This window comes from Ceratotherium simum, chromosome 13, assembly GCF_057802395.1.
Source record: "Ceratotherium simum simum isolate JZ-2026a chromosome 13, ASM5780239v1, whole genome shotgun sequence".
NCBI lineage: Eukaryota > Metazoa > Chordata > Mammalia > Perissodactyla > Rhinocerotidae > Ceratotherium > Ceratotherium simum.
Window position 1 is genome coordinate 25,231,126 of NC_141912.1, and position 21,517 is coordinate 25,252,642.

At 44.8% G+C, this 21,517-nt stretch overlaps 2 pseudogenes; both read left to right on the top strand.

Annotated features, from left to right (window-relative positions):
• Positions 1-12,013: 12,013 nt before the first annotated feature.
• On the top strand, positions 12,014-16,816 carry LOC101404874 (butyrophilin subfamily 3 member A2-like; annotated as a pseudogene).
• Positions 16,817-16,853: 37 nt separating this feature from the next.
• LOC147915427 (butyrophilin subfamily 3 member A3-like) lies at positions 16,854-20,766 on the top strand (annotated as a pseudogene).
• The last annotated feature ends 751 nt before the right edge of the window (positions 20,767-21,517 follow it).

Below are 21,517 nucleotides of genomic sequence, written 5' to 3' on the forward strand. Positions count from 1 at the left end.
CATGTGAGAAGACAATGGGAAGGCTCATAAATTCTCTTGAGGGGGGCAGGTGTATGTGTGCATTTCTAGAGGGTCCAGAGCTGCATATACAAAGCACTTCTCATGCAGTTGAAGAAAATGTCAACAGGACTGGCCCCGTAGCTTAGCGGTTAAGTGTGCGCGCTCTGCTACTGGCGGCCCAGGTTCGGATCCCGGGCGCACACCGACGCACCACTTGTCAGGCCATGCTGAGGCGGTGTCCCACATACAGCAACTAGAAGGATGTGAAACTATGACATACAACTATCTACTGGGACTTTGGGGAGAAAAAGTGAAAAAAAAAGAGGAGGCTTGGCAATAGATGTTAGCTCAGGGCCAGACTTCCTCAGCTAAAAGAGGAGGATTGGCATAGATGTTAGCTCAGGGCTGATCTTCCTCACACACACACACACACACACACAAAAAGAAGTTTTTAAAAATAAATAAATAAAATGTCAACAGGGTAAAGGATGGGAGCTGATGAAGATTTGGGAGGCATGATGTCCTCCGTAGTCCCCAACTTTGTTACATATGTTTTCACATTATAATGATAGGGAAGGCAATGTTGAGAGTGAAGAACACTGGCAGTGAGTTGGAATAACAGACACAAGTTTAGTCAGAGAGTCCAGAGCTGTCACTGTCATTAAGAGTCATTAAGCCCCCCTGGATCTGGGTGTTTGCTTGGTTTATGTAAGTTGACAGGGCAGGGATTGGATGGAGACCAACAAAGATCCCAGAGTCTTAGCATTCACAGACCCATAGTAGCAGCAGGGTTGAATGAGAATATCCTGGAGACACACACCGTTCTAGGAAGAACAGTCTGCAGCCAATTGTGGGAATGTTCATCCCATTGTTAGAGTGGCAGTTGTTCCAGCTGCAGAAGAAATTTTAAGGAATGGTGGTTCTCACTTCAAAGTTTTAGTAGCAAGAAAGAAGTGGGAGGAGAGGATAGAGGAGAAGAGAAAGAGTTGAGACTGGATGCAGTTTGGAAGGAGACTGGTGATGGAACTTAAGGAGTGCTGCCCACAGCAAGAAGTCGCACCCAGAAGTGAGAATGCAATCCTGCCTTCCACCTTCTCCTCCTCCTCCTCCTCCTCTTTAGACCCTGCCTCTCCAATTCATTTTGGTGCCCAGGGGTCCCCTGTCCTTTCGTATACCCTGGTCTTGCCCTGTCCTGTAGACGCCTTCATCTGCTATGCATGGAACCATCCTTTGGAGGGGAAGCTCTCTGCCTGAATACAAAGGCAAAACTGCCAGTTCAGTTTTTCAGTCCCTGGGACCAGGGCCTCTTTACCTCTAGGAAGCCTCCAGATCTGACTCTCAGAATTAAGCAGGAGCAGCTTGGGGCCAGGGAAAGATCAGTAGTCCAGAAATCAGAAAACCAACTAGCTCTGAGCTTGGACAAGTCCATTAAAGCATCTTAGCCAAAGAAGTGAAATTCTTGGGTGATTCAAGGTAATTCTCAGTGGAAGGTTTCTTTTCCCATGATTTGAGGAAAAGGGAACAACTTCCACCTGTTCTTCCAGATCTCAGTTTCATTTCTATATTTGAGGGATGATTTATGCCTCCCAGATTTAAGTCTCAGGGGCTTTTTGTTTGTTTTTTCACAGCAACTGTCAAGGTTTCTTGGTTTCCCAACCACCCGGTGGGAGAGAATAGGGCAAGGCTGGAGTCACTATCCCAGCCAGGTCCCTCCCTGCCACGGGGCTGGCCCAGGATTCTTGGAGAGTCCTTGAGGCGTCTCTGTGTGCCCCAGCAATCTGCTGTCTTTGGCCCTTTCCTGCTTTTCTCTTCAGGAATAATGCTCAGCAATTCCAACACAGGCACCCTCTTCCTGAAGGACTTTCCTTGGGTGGCAGCACAGACTTCACTCTTACTTCTTCTGGGACTTCTTCTGGTGGGAGCAGTGAGTTTCATCTCGAAACTTCGACAGGAGAAAGAGTAAGAGGGTAGGACCAAAGGTAAAGCAATCAGAAGACTGAGGTAGTGAGGTCCAAAGAAGACTGTGGAACAGGGTTTGGACAGAAGGATAGGGAGAGGACAAAGATGAACAGGATCAGGGGATGTTTTAATGGGGGGTTTAATGCAGCCCTTCCTCACTCACTACCACCAACCCTGCTCCATTTCCTTCCCTATCTGTGACCCTGACTGTGCCCCAGTGTTCCTAGTTCTGGGACAGCTCCCAGGACTCACTGCACACACAGCCCAGGAAGGGGTCTCCCAGAGGCCCCTTTGCCCAGTAGACCTGACTCCTCTGCTATGGGTGGTACTGATTAACTTCTTGTCCTTTTGAAGAGAAACTCTAAAGAGAGCTCAGTAGGTTCTGTGTTTCCTTCACCTCTGCATACGATTTAAGACACTCTCATGTGCCAGGTATCTCATGAGGTTTCTTTATTTTGCTTCAGGTTGGAGAATAGTCCATAAAGTAGATGATGAGTAAACTAGAATTTTTTATTTTAATCTAAGACTTCAATCTGCTTCATTTAATAGGTGCCTTTAACCTGATTCTTTTCCCTGAGGCCTTGCTCACTCCTACACAATCTGGATTTATCCATATAATACCAATAACTCTGGCTTGCACCTTGTGGAGGCCCCAAAGATTTTTAAGACCTGTGTCCAAAACTGAACTCCATATCCTTTCCCATTAGCCTGCTCCTCCTCCTGTGCACCCTTGACTCCTCAAAGCTGCCACCACCCACCCAGGTGGGCTCCTTTCCCTCCTGCCCCTCAGGGCAAGTCCTTTCTACTGCTTAGCCCAGGGCTCCTTCTCAGCATGGATCACCTCTGCCAATTTTTCTCTTTTATCACAGATCCCTGGGACTCAGTTTACCACAGCTCTTCTCTTCACAGCTTCACCAATACACCACTCTACCTCTCTGGTTTCTGCTTCCCTTCCCCCAAGAGCTACTGCTGTCCTTTCCCTCTTAAGACTTTTAGACTTAAGACCAAATAAATATCAGGAAACAGTCAAGAAATCTGGAAAACAACAAGCATAAACAGCACATTGCTTTTTAAAAGTTGTTACACTATTGAGTTGCCTAGAGTCTCAGAGTAAACTTGCTAAAACAGACATCTGATTACATTGCTCTGAGTTCCCAAACCTCCTGTGGCTTCCCACTGCCTTCTGCAGTCTTACTGGAGAGGGTGATGCTATGCAGATTCACAGAGTCTAAAAGAATTTTCAAATTTTTTTTGAAAAACTGTCTTAATGTCAAATTTTAATCTAAACAAACACAACCTAAGCAGACTCTGTATCACCTGGTTAATATCCTTGTAATCAATTATCACTGAGTGGTTCCTGTTTCCAAGCTGCTATGTTTATAATCCCATCAGTGACAAATGAACTCCCCACTGGCAGATTTTGACTTTTAATGCTGCATTTTCAAATTGGTTCCCTCAGGAGATTGAAGATATATTTTCAGATGTATCTAGACATCAGTTTTTGTCTAAGCAAGTTTTTTACATAACTCATTTGAAGAAACACTACCCTAAAAGATAAAGTCCAGTCCCTGGACATTTCATCCTTGCATTGCAGGCACTCAGTGGTCCAGTCTTCCTATTTCTGCTCCATCCTTGGACACTCCCTGCCCTGCACTGGCCTGACCACACCTCCTGCAGTGCCCCAAACCCATCACTCAGATTCACACATCTGTGCCCATTTCCTCTGCCTGTTCAGCACACCTGGTTGGCCCCTGTTTATCCTACTTACTCAGACAAATGGAGACAGATTCCTTAACCTCTCTGAAACTCTGTATTCCTCACCTAGAAATTGAGTTAATTATACCCACTTCTCTGAGCAGATGTTAGGGAATGAGATAAGGTGTGGAGAGCACCCAGTACAGAACGTAGCACATAGCTGTGATCAGTGAATATTAGCCGTTATCCTCGTCACCACATTCTTTCCCCACATCTCTGATGGTGATGCAACCCCCCACCCCAGAGAGAAGATAGAAGAGGGAGGGCCTAAACTTCCTGCCCCACCACCTGCACCTGCCCCTCCTGATCTGTTTCCTCTGATTTCAATGGAGCACATGTCCTTTCTCCTGTTTGAGGCTATTTCTTCACCCTCATCCTGGACCCCTCACTCTCCAGCTTCCCTCAAAGCTTCTCTATTCAGTCCATTCATTCGTTCATTAACTCATGAGCATTAACTAAGATCCATGAGCACTAACTATGTGCCAGTTAGTATTCTAGGTGCCGGGGGCACAAAAGTGAACAAAACAGAAATTCCCCATTTTCCAAGAACCTACCTTCTGGTGGAGGGAGACAGACAGAAAACTAAATAAATAGTAAAATATATGGTGTGGAACATGATGATAAGTGCTCAGGAGATAAATCAATTAGAGTAAGGAACATCGCATCAGAAGTTGCAATTTAAAATAGGGTGGTGATGATGAAGGGGAGCAAGTCACAGGACTATCCAGGGGAAAAACATTTTAAGTAGAGAGAACAGCAATGCCAAAGCCCATAGGCAGAAGCACATGTGGTGTGTTTGAAGAGTAGAAAGAGGCTGGTGTGGCAGGAGGGCAGAGAGTGACCAGGAGAATTGGAGAAGACGGTATCAGAGGTGTTTGGCGTTGAACACCATCTTCTGGCCTTGGCTTTCTCTCTGAGAGGGGAGCCACTGACAGGTTTTGAGCAGAGGAGGGACTGGATCTGACTTATGTTTTAAGAAGTTACTTCAGATACTAAACTGAGACTGGGCTGTGGGGAGGGGTGGCAGGATAGAAACCTGAAAGCCAGCTGGGAGCTACTGCAGGGACCCAGCGAAAATGGCTTATACCAAGGATAGCAGTGGAAGAGGTCAGGACTGGTTTATTTTTAAATAAAGTAGAAAGTCTTCATTGATGCACTTAGATGTGGGGTGTGAAAAAAGGAGTGGATCAAGGAAGACTCCAAGGTCTTAAGCCTAAGAAACATTAAAGATGGAGTTGCCATTTGCTGAGATGGGGAAACTGAGAGAGAAGCAGGTTGTGGGGGCAAGGGGAGGAGGTGCACAGAATGGGAAGTTCCATTTTGGCTCTGTCAGGGTTGAGGAGCCTATTAGGCATCCAAGTGGGGAGGCAGAGTAGGCAGTTGGATAACCAAGTGTGCAGGCCAGGCAAGTGGTCAGGGCTAGAGATACAAATTATTCTTTTTGCTCCTCTGTGTCTTCATCATTGACCCCACTGTCTCGTTTTCCTTCCTTATGTATTAGTTATCTATGGCTGCATAACAAATTACCACCAACTTAGTAGTTTAAAGCAGCACACATTGATTATTTCACAGTTTCTGTGGGTCAGAAGTCCAGGCACTGCTGAGCTTAGGCCTCTGCTCAGGGTTTCACAGCCTGCAATCAAGGTGTCAGCCAGGCTGTCATCTGCTCACCTAGAGTCTCCACTGGGGAAGAATCCACTTCCAAGCTCACTCAGGTTGTTGACAGAATTAATTTCCTTATAGCTGTAGGACTGAGGGCCCGAACTTCTTGCTGGCTGTTGGCTGGATGCTGCTCTCAGCTCCCAGAGGCCACCTTCAGCTCCTTGCAATGTGGGCCTCCACCATGACTGCTTTCTTCTTCAAATTCAGGAAGAGAGAGAGAGCCTCTAGAGTGGGCCAGCTGGCAAGACAGATTCTTATACACCAATGTCATCATGGAAGTGACTGCCCATCACCTTTGCATATTTTATTGAGTAGAAACAAGTCACCCGGTCAGCCCACAGTCAAGCAGAAAAGATTACACAGCGGTGTGAACTACAAGAGGGGTGACCTTGGGGGGCCAAACTGGAGTCCTCAGCCACACAACAAGCTAGAACAAGCATAAGTTTCTGCCATCTTCCCCATCTCCTTCCTCCCCGCTTCCCTGGGCAATATGCTCCTCCTCACTTCTCTCTAGGGCTCTACTTCTACACAAGCAAGGTCTCAGCAAAGAGAACACATGCATGGCCTCCACTCTCTTGTCTGCCGTGATGCCTAACCTCTCCTCTACCAAACCATAAAAATGGTTCCTGGGGGCCAGCCTGGTGCTGTAACGGTTAAGTGCACACCCTCCGCAGCGGCAGTCCAGGGTTCGGATCCTGCGCGTGCACCGACCACTGCTTGTCAAGCCATGCTGTGGTGGCCTCTCATATAAAGTAGAGGAAGATGGGCATGGATCTCAGGGGCCAGTCTTCCTCAGCAAAAAGTGGAGGATTGGCAGCAGATGTTAGCTCATGGCTGATCTTCCTCACAAAAAAAAATTGCTTGAATTATCTCATTTCACCCTCACAACAGCAACCCACAAAAGCAGATGCTATTTTCCTTATTTTACAGATAGGAAAACTAAGGCACGGACAGCTTAGGTAACTGGCCCAAGGTGATAAAGCTGCTAAAGCTCACCCAGGCAACCTGGCTTCAGAGTCTATACTTCATTATGCCACCCATCCACCAATTTTAACTTCAGTGTCTGATTCCTACTAGATGGTAGGTTCTTAATAAAAATTTGTTGAATTAATGAATTTTTTCGTGCCCCATTTCACATACATTTCTCCCTCAGGAATTCATGCAAAGGTCTGGATGAGAAGTTGACCTGGGATCCTATTTCCTTGGAAACTATAAATAAAAGAGAAAACAAAATGTGCCCAGAAATGTCTTATCTGATGTTCATCATCTAGGTTGGAAATCAAGGCTGCTTTTCTGTGTCAAAGTAACTTGGATCCTCCAGACAAGAATGGAAAGGTTCATTCTTATTGATATGATTTCCAGCAGCAAAGACTTTGATAGACTGCGAGTTTTGGGGTTTTTTATTTTTATTTATTATTATTATTATATTGTGTGTGTGTGAAGAGATCTGCTCCTTGCTAACATCTGCCAATCCTCCTCTTTTTTTTGCTGAGGAAGACTAGCCCTGAGCCAACATCCATGCCCATCCTCCTCCACTTTATATGGGATGCCGCCACAGCATGGCTTGCCAAGCAGTGCGTCATTGCACGCCCGGGATCTGAACCAGTGAACCCCGGGCCGCCACAGCGGAGCACGCGCACTTACCCACTTGCGCCACCAGGCCGGCCCATATTTTTATTTTTTAATTATTTTATTGAGGTCATATTGGCTTATAACATCATGTGATTTCAGGTGTACATTATTATATTTTAGTTTTTGTATAGAACACATCATATTCAGCACTAATAGTCTAGTTTTTATCTGTCATCGTGCACATGTGCCTCTTTACCCCTTTCACCCTTTTCCCACCACCTTCCCCTCTGGTAACCACTAATCTGTTATCTTTCTCAATGTGTTTGTTTGTGTATCTTCCACATATGATTGAAATCATATGATGTTTGTCATTCTCAGACTGACTTATTTCATTTAGCCTAATACCCTCAAGGTCCATCCATGTTGTTGCAAATGGTATGACTTTGTCTTTTTTTTTTAGCTGAGTGGTGTTCCATTGTATCTTTACACCACACCTTCTTTATGCATCCACCAGTTGATGAGCACTTGGGTTGCTTCTACATCTCGGCTATTGTGAATAATGCTGCAATGGACGTAGGAGTACATAAATCTTTTTATATTATTGATTTCATGTTCTTTGGATAAATACCCAGTAGTAGAATAGCTGGATCATGTAGTATTTCTGTTTTTAAATTTTGAGGAATCTCCATACTGTTTTCCATAATGGCTGCACCAGTTTGCATTCCCACCAGCAGTGTATGAGGGTTCCCTTTTCTCCACATCCTCTCCAACACTTATTATTTCTCATCTTATTAATTATAGTCATCCTGAAGGGTGTGAGGTGATGTCTCATCATAGTTTTGATTTGCATTTCCCTAATAATTAGTGATGTTGAACATCTTTTCATGTGCCTGCTGGCCATCCGTATATCTTCTTCAGAAAAATGTCCGTTCATATCCTCTGCCCATTTTTTGACCAGCTTGTACATTTTTTTGTTGTTGAGTTCTTTATATATTTTGGAAATTAACTTCTTGTCAGATATATGATTTGAAAATATTTTCTCCCAGATGGTGGGTTGTCTTTTCATTTTATTGATGGTGTCCTTTGCCCTGCAGAAACTTTTTAGTCTGATGTAGTCCCACTTGTTTATTTTTTCTTTTGTTTCCCTTGCCTGAACAGACATGATATTTGAAAAGATACTGCTAAGACTGATGTCAAAGAGAATACTGCCTATGATTTCTTCTAGGAATTTTACAGTTTCAGGGCTTACATTCAAATTTTTAATCCATTTTGAGTTAATTTTTGTGCATGTTGTAAGATAAAGGACAGGCAATCTTCAACAAACAAGCCAAGAACATGCAATGGAGAAAGGAAAGTCTCTTCAATAAATGGTATTGGGAGAACTAAACAGCCACGTGCAAAAGAATGAACGTAGACTGTGAATTTTTAAAAGGAAGTTTCTCAGCGAGTAAGAAAGTAGGAAGCTCTCAGAGAAGGAGTTGTTTTGCCCCTTTGACCCTGCATCATGACCTTGCGGGAAATATTATTTCTGTTAACTGTGTAGTTGGCTTCATCAAATATGTCTATTACACCAGCCTGAGGACCCTCAAGGCAGATTGTTACATTCGGAGCTAATTTTTACTTTCTCACTGTGGTGTAACGTAACGCCCACTCTCCTATTTTATTTTGTCTCTGAACTTACCCCATGCCTTTCTGCAGCTTCCTTCACAAGTGATTTTATGCCTGCTCTTCTTCAAGTGATTTGTGGGCCCTACACCCTACAGGTCCTCCACAACACCGATTCTGTTCTTGTGGTATCAGCAGAGAAGAGATCACCTCTCTCAGCAGATGCCAGGGAATGGACAGAGGGGCCCTAAGGCAGTGCTTGTCCCTGTCTCAAGCTGTTCCTGAGAGGCTGTCCTGGAGCCTCCTGCTGACACAGCCTCCTGGAGGTAAGCTGACTCTTACTAGGAGTGGCCAGGTACCTGCGGCCAGACAGTCAGTATCATTGGGGATGGCTAGGCATTTAGGAGCTAGAGATTCCCAAATAAATATACCCCACTGATCATTTTAGAACATACAACTGTAAGGTACTCCAATGTTTATATTTCAAACACAGCATTGGTGCGTCAAGCATTTCAGAACTGTGATCTTCTATGTGATAGGTGTGCTGAAGTATCCAGGGGAAAGTGCATTGATGTTTGCAACTTAATTTAAAAGGCATCACATAAATAAGTAAAGAAGGATGGATTGAAATAAATACAGATGGATGGGAGATGAACAGAAGGATCGATTACAATAAAGCAAGTACAGTAAAAAGTTCACTATAGAATCTAGATAATAGGTATATTTGGCATTCATTGAAAGAGTCTTTCAACTTTGCTCTATGTTTGAAAAGTTTCATGATAAGCTACTGATAGTGGTGGGTGGGGAGAAAAGAACTGTATTTTGCTGCTGATATCAGAGACCAGAGGTACCACTGGCTTCAACAGAATAAGAATTTGTTTTTCTCTCACATAAAATGAATTTAGAGGGCAGCAGTCCAGAGCTGGTCTGGCAGCTCAGAGAAGCATCCATGCCCCAGCCTCCTTCTGTCTTTGTTCTCTGCCATCTCAGCATGTGGCTTCCATTCTTAAGGTTGCCTCATGGTCATGGGATGGTCACTGCGCTCCAGCTCCGAGGACCATGGTCTAGGCAAAAGGAGGAGGAATTAGGAAGAGCAGGGACCTCTCTTGAGAAGTACAACCCAACAACTTCCACCTACAAATCATCAGCTCAAACTTAGTCCTTTGGTCTCTCCTATCTCTAAAGGGAATGGGCACGTTGCAGTACTCCCCACAAGAAACTAGATTTGATTACTAAGAGGAAGCAGGGAATTGATATTGCACAAGCAACCAGCCATGTCTACCACAGAGGCTGAATTCAAACTGTTGGAATATAATCAAATTTCATCAGCCAAGGTCATAACAAAGCCCTAAGAGCGTTAATCGCTGTCTCGAGATGCAAATGAAGTGTCTTGGGAAGCGCTGGGCCACAGGTAGGACAAGTTTTTCCCAAAGACACCTTATAGAAACAGCATTCACAGCCTATCCAGAGTCTAACCTCAGAGAATACAGAATCCTGCAGGCAGAATAGAAACAAATACACATTAAAATACAAATGTAGCACAAATAAGGCACAGAGGGTGGATGAACCTGCCCAGGAACCCTCCAAATAAGAAGGTTCTGAAAAATTTAAGATGTGTCCATCAGTCACTGGCAGCACAGCTTCTGGAAACCTGAAAATTATATGATGTGGTCGTGGATCTGAGACCTGAGTTTCAGAGGTGCTGAAAAGGGGAGTGGATCTGGTTTTCTTTCTGTTCTCACTTCCATTTGGCTCTGCTATAAAAGATGTCCTTCTCCGTGTGCCCACCTACATGCACACGGATGTTAGCAAACAGCCACAGAAACATTTTAATTAACGCACATCTTCCTCTCTTCACATGTTATAATCTTGTAATGTTTCTGCTTAGCTCTGCTGATAAATCTATTACGATATAAAAGATATAAAATAGGCGTACATGATGAAATACTGATTATACACGAACATACACATGAATGATTCAAGTGGGTAAACACAGAGAGACGCAGAGTGGAATTAGGGCTGTAATCCTTCTTCATTGTACAAAATCCAGTACAGTTTCAGTTTCATTCTAACCTCCACTGGTTTTTGCCCAACAACTGATGAGAAACTCCCCTCTGGGCCAGCCAAAAAACTAATTCTTCCAGAGAGGAATTCTCTTCCTGTTTCTCACAGTGAGCAGCCTTTCTCTCTTTTCCTTTTCTTCCAGAGCAGACTGTTAACTGTAATGGAGAACTATTGATTACCTTCCTTCTGTGAGCTGTGGTTTTCAGACGGGAATGACAAGGGGTAAGTGGGGGAAATCATCTATTATAAGTATAATAATAATACTGTCCTCTCTCCACAATGTAGAGAAGTTTGAAGAGGAGAGGACGTACTGAGAGGCAGTACGAGGTAGATGCTTGTCTTCACAACTTTCCTTCTCCATTCTTGTCGGATGACAACCACTTAATCTGATCATCTAAATAGATTTAAAATGCTGGTGAGTATTGATGGGTTAATATGTTACCCGTCATCCATTCACTCATTCAACAAATATTTACTGAGGATTCCATATTGTATAGTCTTGTTGCACATCAGGGAACAAAATAGACCAATATCCTTGTTTGTGGAGCTTCCATTTGAGCAGGTGGAGACAGAGAGTAAACACAGGCTATGTTAGATGGGGAAAAGAGAGCAGGCTCAGGAGGATGGGAGCTCTTTGTCACAATCCTGTGGTCAAAGAAGTTCTCATGGAGGAACTGACTTTAGAGGAAAGACTTGAATGAAGTGAGGGAATGAGCCTTGTGGATATCTGAGGAAGAGGGTTCCAGGTGGAAGGGCTGAGGTCCTCTGTCCTGGCCTGTTCAAAGACCAACAATAAGGGCAGTGTGGCTGGAGCAGACGAGGAGAGCAGGGGAGATGAAGTGAGAGGTGCAGGTCCTGGAGGGCCATGTTGGCCATTGTGAGGACTTCAGCATCTACTCTGAGTGAAATGAGAGCCACTGGAAGGTGCTGAGCAGAGTGACAGGATGTGACTCAAGAAATGTTCTGGCTATTGTGTTGAACATAGACTGTAGCGGACACAGGTGGAATCGTGGGACCCAGAGAGGAGGATCCTGCATTAATCAGAGTGTGGTGGAGACTTAGGCTGGGCTGTAGGAGGGCAAGTGTGGGAAAGTGGAAGGATTCTGAACATATTTGGACAGTAGAGCCGAAAATTTCCTGAAGAGTTGGGGTTAATATATGTACATTTAACATTATATATTTTTACGATTGATTTTCCATGCTGCAATTCAAAATTAAGAGACTCCCAAACATACATTTTGGCAAAAGAAGGTCTTGAGTCACCACACTAGTGACTGTGTGTTTCACACTGAATTGGCCCAGGGGAGGCGGAGATTTGATGTGGAATTCGCCATCTTCTTCCAGGTCCAATTCAAAGTTTCTGTCTGGCTATTTCTGGCATCTGTCTGTACCACAGATGAAAATGAGAGGTTCCCTAGACTTCCTTCTGCTAGACTTCCTTGTCTGCGTGATCTTGGTCCAGCTGCTCACCCCTTGCTTGGGTAGGGAACATTCTGCTCGTGCCCAGTCAGAATCTCTGACAACTTCTTATACCTGGAAGTCCCATCCCAAGCTGAAGGTTCATGTGCCATTAAGACAAACTGTACTTCTATTAGGATCATGTTCCTCCCTAGGTTTTTCACACCTCACCCTCCCCGCCTGAGAGCCCTCTATTGACGTCATGACCCCAACCCTCTGATGGAGCGTCTCCTTTTACTGACCAGCTTCCTTTGCTGTGACTGGGCCACATGTGCCCATCCTGGCCATAGTGGGTGAAGACGCTGATCTGCGCTGCCAGCTTTCCTGGAAGAAGAGTGCAGAGTCTATGAATCTGCTGTGGGTGAGATCCAGCCTTAAAGAGGTAGTATACATGTATGTAAATGGAGAGGCAGTAAAAGACAAAGTTCTCGTAGGAGAACTTTGCTTTTAAGAGATGGCATCACTGAAGGGAAGGCTACTCTCTGAATTTACAATGTCAGAGGCTCTGACAGCAGAAACTACCTGTGTTATTTCCAAGATGACAGCTTGTCTGAAAAAGCCACAGTGGAGCTGAATGTTGCAGGTGAGCCTCTGGTTTTATTTGGAGGTCTTTCTTCCGTGGGACCCAGGAGCAGATCGAGAGTACATGCCCCGAATCCCCCTCAGATCATCCTGGCTGTTCACTAGGATCTACCTTCACTGCCTTCCTGCTTTGTTTCTCTGAGGCCCTTGGGAAAGACCTAGGTTTTCCTCCAGGAAAAATCCCTCCTTGCCCTACATATCAAGTAAAGAACTCCCTTATGCTTAGACACCAGTATCTAAGCAGGGAAGTGGAAGGTCAGGGATAGGAAGGATAAGAAAATATCTCCTGAGTGATGGCACACAGTTGTTTGGGTTCAATTGTGTTCCAGATAGTTTTGTTACCGGATACATACCCAGGTTCTTTACCCGCCACACAAGAGGGGCCAAATAAAACTAGAATGCCAGGCTTATGGTACGGAAAGAGTTTTTATTTCGGGTGACGTCAGTCGGGAGACGAGAGCTCTCAAATTTGTCCCGTCTCCCAGGTGGATGGTGGATTCCGGTGCCAGGAAGCCAAGGAATTGAGGTCTGAGAAGCTTTAGCTTCTTGATATCAGTTTCCCTGTAACAAACCTCAAGAACTGCTAATTAGCCAAAACATCAGTGTGAGCCCAGCTTGAGGCCATCTGGGCTTTTAATAGTTTGTAAAACAACCAATATCTACATGTGAATGTAACTTAGAGAAACAAGGAAAGAGGATGAGTGCTTTTGGTTTTAACCCCATATATGTCGGGTTTAAGATAGGGGCACTGATATCAGGGCTGGCATCAGTTTCTGTGGTGCCTCCAGGTGCAAGTTGCTGTGGCCCTGGGAGGCTGGCCTGTAGGACAGCGTCTGTGCTGCCAATGTTCCCCCCGAGGAACACACTTGGAGTTGACCAAGTTGTGTGTATTACTTGTTGCCGGGAGGGAGAAGGCACACCATGTGGGAGCCGTTGGGTGTCTCTGTAAGATGGTGTTAGAGAAGACTTGTATAGAATTTGGGCTTGTGTTAGGAGAGTTGGGGGAGGGTTCATGGAAGAGGAGCTTTGCTCTGGATTGGATTCTGTCAGGAAGATGGGGGGTGTGATTTTGTGGGTAGAAGTCTTATAAGTCTTATCTAGGAGGAAGACTAGAGTGAGGCTAAAGCTGTAATTGGAAAAGGAGCAGCAGTCACTCATAGCCAGCATAGGGAAATGTTTGGTCATGATTGTGGTTTCTATAGTGTTCATGTTTTTTTCTGTGTTCAAACAGAATTGTCAAGTAGTCTTGTTTTTGTCTTGACGCATCATAGTGACAAAGTGCCCTTGTCTGATGTTGATGTTCAGTGGAATTGCTTACGTTCAACAGGAGAACTCCGAGACCAGGCAGATGTCCAGATGTCAAGGGTTGCATTTCTCTTTCTCAGGGCACTCTCTCTCTTTATTTATTTATTTATTTTTTTGTGAGGAACATTAGCCCTGAGCTAACATCCGATGCCAATCCTCCTCTTTTTTCTGAGGAAGATTGGCCCTGGGCTAACAGCTGTGTCCATCTTCCTCTACTTTATATGGGACACCACCACAGCATGGCTTGACAAACAGTATGTTGGTGCGCACCGGGATCCGAATCTGTGAATTCCAGGCCGCCAGAGCAGAGCGTGCACTTAACAGCTATGCCACTGGGCCGGCCCCCTGTCAGGGCACTCTCTTACCCTGTGGCTTATGCCTGGGTTTGGTCAATGAGGAGCCATAGCATGAGGCTATGAGGGAGAGGCCGTAGTTATGAGGGAGAGGAGAGAGAGAGATCTAGGTACTTATCTCCATGGCTTGCTCCCTGCAGGACCACCTCTATCTGGCTTTATTCCTTTCCTGAAGATCACAGCTCCACTCAAGAAAGCTCTCTCTACATGACTCTCTTCTTTTAGGTCTTCAAAAGGCCTTCTTCTCCACCACCCTTTGGGTTTAGGGGTGGGTGGAAACAGCTCCACTGTTCCTGGCCCTGAGGCATTGCTCCATCCCATGTAGTTTTACCCTCACCATCACCACGCTTTTGTAAACAGCTCCCTAATGAAGCCCCCTTGAATTGTCTAATGTGACTGTGCCACCAATTCATGACGAGACTCTCAGGGATATAGGAGGCTCTAAATAATTCAGGGTCATTTATCCTCTACAGCGCTGGGTTCTCATCCTCACTTGGAAATGAAGGGTTATGGGGATGGAGGGATCCACCTGGAGTGCATGTCCACCAGCTGGTATCCCCAGCCCCAAATACAGTGGAGAGATGCCAAGGGAGAGGACATGCCAGCTGTGGCAGCACCTTTGGTTGCGGATGAAGCGGGTCTGTATGCAGTCGCAGCATCTGTGATTGTGAAAAGCAGCTCTGGGGAAGGGGTAACCTGTATCATTAGAAATCCCCTCCTAAGCCAGGAAAAGACCACGAGGGTTTCCATTGCAGGTCAGTACCCTGCTTGGCCTCAGATGTACTGTGCTGAGCTGTGGCTGTTAAAAGGAGGATGTGTGATTCTCCTTGGGTCTCTGCAGTGAATATAAGGCACAGAGCAGGGATCTGGAGCCTCCTTGTTACTCCAGGGATGTTTCTTTTCCCCATAAAGCTGTTTATGTCACAAATAATTACTGAGTATTTCCTATGTGCCAGCAACTGTAACATGCCATGGGAATTGGGGGAAGATGGTAAAGATCAGACCCTTAAACAAAGACAAATGACAAAATGGGGAAAAATACATATAATGCATATCTTAGAGAAAGAGCTAATCTCCTTAAAATATAAAACAACCCAGTAGAAAAATAAGCAAAGGGCATGAATTATTAGTTCACAGAAAAGGAAATAACACATGAGATGATGTCCCATCTCAGTCAATAGAAGAACATGTATTAAAATATTTTCCACTTGTGAGATTGCCAATAAAACAAAACAGAACAAAACCGAGGTGACAGATCACACATTCTGAAAGCAGCATTATGGGGAGACAGTGTCTCTTAGATGTTTGTTGGTTTTATTAGGTATATTTTGGGTATAAATTGGGACAAATTCAGTTGGGGGACAATATAGCAGTATGTCTCCAATTACTTATTTATTGATCCAAAATCCCACTTTTGGGAATTTATCTGACAGAGAGATGTGCATTTGTATGAAGTTACACATGTAAAAGTTTATTTCTTATAACAGCAATTATAATAACAAAAAGGTAGAAACTATGCAAACATCTGTCAATGGAGAACTTTTATGCAATAGAATATTGCACAGCTGGGAAAGAAAACACAGACATTCTCTCGGTACTAATACAGCAGGATCTCCAAGATGAACAGAAAAAGCCATGTGCAGAACAATTTGTATAGAATGCTATCTTTGGTGAAAGAAGAAAAAATAAGAATATATTTTTATTTTTAAAATTTAATACACACTTGCATAGCACTTACCATATGGCCAGCACTTATGAAGCATTAATTGGATCCTTTAACCTTATGAGTGAGGTACTGTTATTACCCCATGTTACAGATTAGGACACCAGGAACAGAAAAATTAAGCAATTATTCAAGATCACACTGGCAGTCAAGTGGGGGAGCCAGAATTTGAATGCAGGCCTTCCAGCTCCAAAGTTCATATTCTTAACCACTATATTAAGCTGACTAATGAGAGGCTAATAAATGGGGAGGGGGAGGAGTGAGTGGATGGGAGACTTGGATGAGTTTTTATAATTTTTTTGTATTTGAACCATGTAAATACAATGTATTGAAAAATTAAATTAGAAAAACCACATGATTCTGATGCTCAGGTAACTCGTAGTCACATGTGAGAAGCAGACAGTTCAAGACAAGTAATAGTATTATGTTATATGAAGAGTTTATCTAAGTCTTACCCAAAGTTCCCTGAGACTTTAGGAAGAGAGGGATCATTTAAGGTCATGAGATCAACTCTGTGATCCCAACTCTGGGGGTGAGAGGCTAAAGCTCCATTCCATTGCAGACCCCTTCTTCTGGAGGACCTGGCGCTGGATCACGACTTTGGCTGGGACCTTATTTGTCTTGCTGCTGCTTCTCGGAGGGTCTGGTTACTTCCTGAGGTGAGTGCAGAGGGAGAAAGAGAGAGAGTAAGTGGAAAAAGAATCAGTGTGGCCACAAAATGAGCAGAAACAAAGTGTAAGAGGTACCTGACTGGGAGGGAACCTAAGGCCCTGGCTGAGGGGAGAGAGCCCAAGGACCTGACCCCTGCCCCCCCCATGGACTCACCCCTGCAGTGGGTCATTAATATGGTTTATGTTCCAGAGCTCCTCCCTGCTGCATCCCCTAACAGTGAATTTTATTCCTGCTTATTTTCCAGAGAACCTCCCCCCTGTACTCCATAGGTTCTGATTCCCCCAGGGACCCACCCATGTCTCAGTATTGCTGCATTAAGCTTCTTAATGACTCTTCACTTTCCTTCCATTGCAGACTTAAGAGAGATGGACCACCTGTTCATAGCTCATGTCTAAGTGGCTCTGACGTTTTCTCTAAATTTGCATCTAAGACTCTCTGCTGGGATATTTCCCAGCCCCTTTCCTAACCCCTAAGTCTGCCTAAGGCTGAGAAAAGTCCAAGATCCCTTTACCGAGGGTAAGAAATAGGGGTGGCTGATTGGGGGGAAGCACTGGGTAGTCATGTTTTTTTAATGGAGAAAAGAGCCTTCTATCTCTCTCCATGAGGTGCCCATGGACTCTTCAGCCCAGCAAGGCACCAGGGAATATCCAAGGTGCACTAAAAGGAAAGGAGGAGGATGGGGATGGAACTCCCTAGATGAAGTGCCTTCCTTATGCTGGGAACCTCACTAGCTGCTTTACATAATCTGTAGGCTGCTGAGAAGAAAACAAAAAATATAAGATTTAAAAGAATGAGGAAATCTGAGAAGAAGGAGAAAGAAAAATGTATTTAAAAAAAAGAGTGGCCACAATGGCTCAGTTGTCATGGATTTATTAGAACTGCTTTTAAAAAAAAATTGTAATGGATTTTTCCTCATTAAGTTGACCAATTCTTTTCAGAAGTAGGCAGGACATAATACAGCTTGAGACAGATGGATTCTAGTGCACACACACATACAGGTATACACACAGTGACACCTACGCCTGGGTATGGGAGTGTAGATACATACAAAACAGATCTGCCAGATCTTAGCTGGGAAAGCACTTACGTGGTGCCTGTGGTATCATCAGCATGCAATTGATGTTCTCAGACTAGATATTAAGGAGGGGAGGGGAGGAGAAAATTGAACATCCAAATGAGAAGGTAGAAAGGGTGGGGGTGAGGGTCAAAAAGAAAGATTAGATGGATGCAAAAGAAGAGAAAGGAAACGATTCAGAAATGACATGTTTCAGGTGACATCTCTAACTTTCTTCCATTGTAGGTAGAGAGAAGTCTCAGGACCATGATGGTGAGTGACTGATGTTCCTTGAGTTTCCTGGCAAATGTGTACTAAGAATTTAAACTATTTCTCTGCTGTGTGACCCATTGGCGTATCTTGGTAAGAATAATCAGATCTAGCCCACAGGCTCATTTGCTGTGGGGGCTACCACACCTGATTTTCTGGAGCCTCAGAGAGGATCTTCCAGATACAGTGTCTGAGCATTTTCAGCCACCTGCACCCTGCTGACACACACACCCACACCCTAGCAAAGCCTGGCCATGTTGCCTGCAGCCCCAGCATGACGGAGAGAAGGAAGTCCACCATTTTGGAGAGGTTGTATGGCTGATCCAGCAGAGCTATAGATGAAGGAAGCTGGACATTGGAAAAGACTGAACAAAGGGAGAGAGAAAAGGCTTAGTGAGGAGAATGGGTGGGGGCAAGAACAAAAATAATGCCCTTTCCTTATCTGTGTCTCCTGCCTTTCAGAATGGAAGATGGCCCTTTTCCAAGCTGGTGAGTAAATCACTGTATGTTCCCTAGGACAACAACATGAGGGAACATATTCCCTTTTTCTTCTCTGACTCTTGATATTCTGGGAAGAAAAGTCCCCATGACTGGGAAAGTTCTGGGTGGGTAGCTTGAGTTCCTGGTCTCAAAGCTGTGCCCATCCCCAGGGCCTTCCTACTGAGAGCCCAGAGAACCATGGAGAATTGCTCTCCTAGGCTTCCACAGGTCTTCATGGGAGGAAGAGGCATAAAGGGCAGAGCTGAGGGAAAGTAGAGGCAGAGTGAACTAATACTGAAGGGAGAGTGACGATGTGGAATGACCAAGGAGAGAAGGTAACGCACAAAGATCTTTGCTTTTCCCAAGCTTCTTATACCACCTCCTGCTGCTGTGTGTACCCAAGTTACTTACTATTTCTGGACTTTAGTCTCCTCATTTTTAAATGATGATCATAATTCTTATTATTTCAGGGTTGAAGTAAAGACTTAATGAGGTAATGAACGTGTGTTGGTCAAAAACCAACAAGAAAGAGATGGCATGTTCAAAATGGATGATTGAAGAAGGTTTAGAAAAGGAACTCTTTAGAAAGGTGGGAGTGGGGTTAAGGGAAACCAATAAGGGAATTTGAAGTGTCCCATGGCTCACAATAGTGGGGAACTGTCACCACCCCTAGGCTTGAAGGAATAGGGAGAGGGAGCAGTTACTGGAGCCCAGAGGAAGCTGTAGCTCAAGGACAGGGCTGCCTGAGAGGAGTCATGCCTTTGTTAGAGCATCACTATCTGATGTTGGCAGGGAGGAAGTGGGGAAAATAAATGCTGTGCATCTCTTTTCTTTCTCCTTCCAGTCTTCAGCTAGTACCTTCTATTCACCAAACCCAACAGATAACCAGAGGCAAGGGAGTCCAGTGACGCAGTCCATAAATGATAGATTCCTGAGGCCCAGAAAAGGGTAGAGAAATGTGGAGAGTGGATCTGGGAGCACAGAAAGCCCCAACATGGCCTCTAGCACAGAAAAGGCATGGAGCTATTATAACATCAGGCACTTCCTCCATGCTGTGCCCTGAGTTATATATAAAACATGTGTTGTCTTTTTCTACTCTAGTGATCAGTACCATTATCCCCATTTTTCAGATATGGATATTGAGGCTCCAAAATATTATACAGCTTGGGTCTATGGAAAAAGAGACTATAGAAAAGCAAAAGTCATTCAGCTCAGAAGTGGTAGAGCCAAGATTGAAATGTAAATCTATGTGACTATAAAGCATAGGTGGGCAGAGTCATTTTGGGGAGTGAAGTAGGAAAAAGGTGGAAGAAAGGAGCCAGCTTGAGATGTCCAGTTATGTAAACCCTGATCCTAGCACACTTCTGTGCTGAACATAAGACCCATGGGCCTTTCTTTTAGTGTTACTGAGAGGGTCACATTCAGGGCAGGCTGGGGACACCAGGCTCTGGACTCGGACCTCCTCAGCCAGACCCAGGTCTTGAAGGCTGAGGCTCTGAGGGCAGGGAACAATGGCTGACTTCACAGCCCATCCAAAAACTTGTTGCAGTGGATGTGATTCTGGATCTGGACACAGTGGACCCCATCCTCCTTGTTTCTGAGGACCAGAGGAGCCTGCAGCAGGCAGATGGATGACGGAATTTGCCTGACAACACTGAGAGATTTGAAAGGCATTACTGTGTGCTTGGCTGCAAGATCTTCACATCAAGGAGACATTTCTGGGAGATGGATGTGGCAGAAAGGAAAGATTGGCATGTCGGGATGTGTAGGGAGAACATGGAGAGGAAAAATTGGGTTAAAATGGCACCCAAGAATGGATTCTGCACTGTGGGGATGTCGGAGGAGAATGACTTTGGGCTTTCACTGACACCCAGACCAACCTGACAATTACCAACCCTCCTCAAAGAGTAGGGGCTTTCCTAGACTATGAGGTTAGTGAGGTCTTATACTACAATGCCATGGATGGATCTCATATATACATCATCCCACACACACCCTTCTCTGAGCCTCTGGGGGCTTTTTTCCAAATTTTGACGTTGGAGCCCACTGCTATGACCATTTTCCCAGTGCTGACCTGAGTGCAGAGTTCCCTTGTTACTGGCCGGGTGTCTGGCCCTTCCCTGGAAATCTAAGTGACCTCTTGCTCTGCTGATGGGTATGGGGACCCTCAAGCTGTAGTTACATTCTTGTTTCCCCCTGCCTAGCTAGGAGCTGAGGGCCTCCTCCTTAGCAGCAACACATCACAACAATAAAATACTTACTAAAGGCACACACTGTCTGAAGCACTTCACTAATATTAATTCCATTATTCCATGTGACAGTTGAGTTTGGTACCACTTTATTGTCTCCTTTCTATAAATAAGGGTACAGGGGTGCAGAAAAGTGTATTAACTTTCCAATGGTGCCTCAGCAAGTGAAGGACAGCTGGGCTTTGAACAAAAATAACTGACACTTATAGATAACTTTAAATGTACGGGGTGCTGTGCTAAACGCTTTAAGTGAATTTCACTCATAAAAATCCTCACAACAACCCTGTGAGGTGGTCTCATTTCCAGAATGTGGAAACTGAGGCAGGGCCAGGTATAGTACTTACATAATTCATACATAAAGTTGTGCTTCTGGCAGAGGTTCAACCACTGTCCAACCCTCACCTCCTAGCCTGTTTTTCTTTTCCAGCCCCATTGCTCCGGTGGGGAAGGGACCATCTGCAGCCCAGAGGTTCCCTTCCCAGGTCACCCCAGGGAAAGGATCCCTATAGGTGACTATGGAGGCCACATCCCACTTGGTTCCCTCAAGGTCGATTGTCAGAGCCTTAGGTCCAGCACTTCATCGGATTGAGTCTGCAGGGGGACGTGGTCCAGAGAATGAATTCATAGGGACCACATCACACAGGATGTGAAGGGACTAGAGGCCAAAGTCTTCACTAATAATGGGCACATGTGTACCCATTCTGTCAATGTGATGCGTGATCATGGAGCCAGAACTGATCCTCCTACTTTGAAG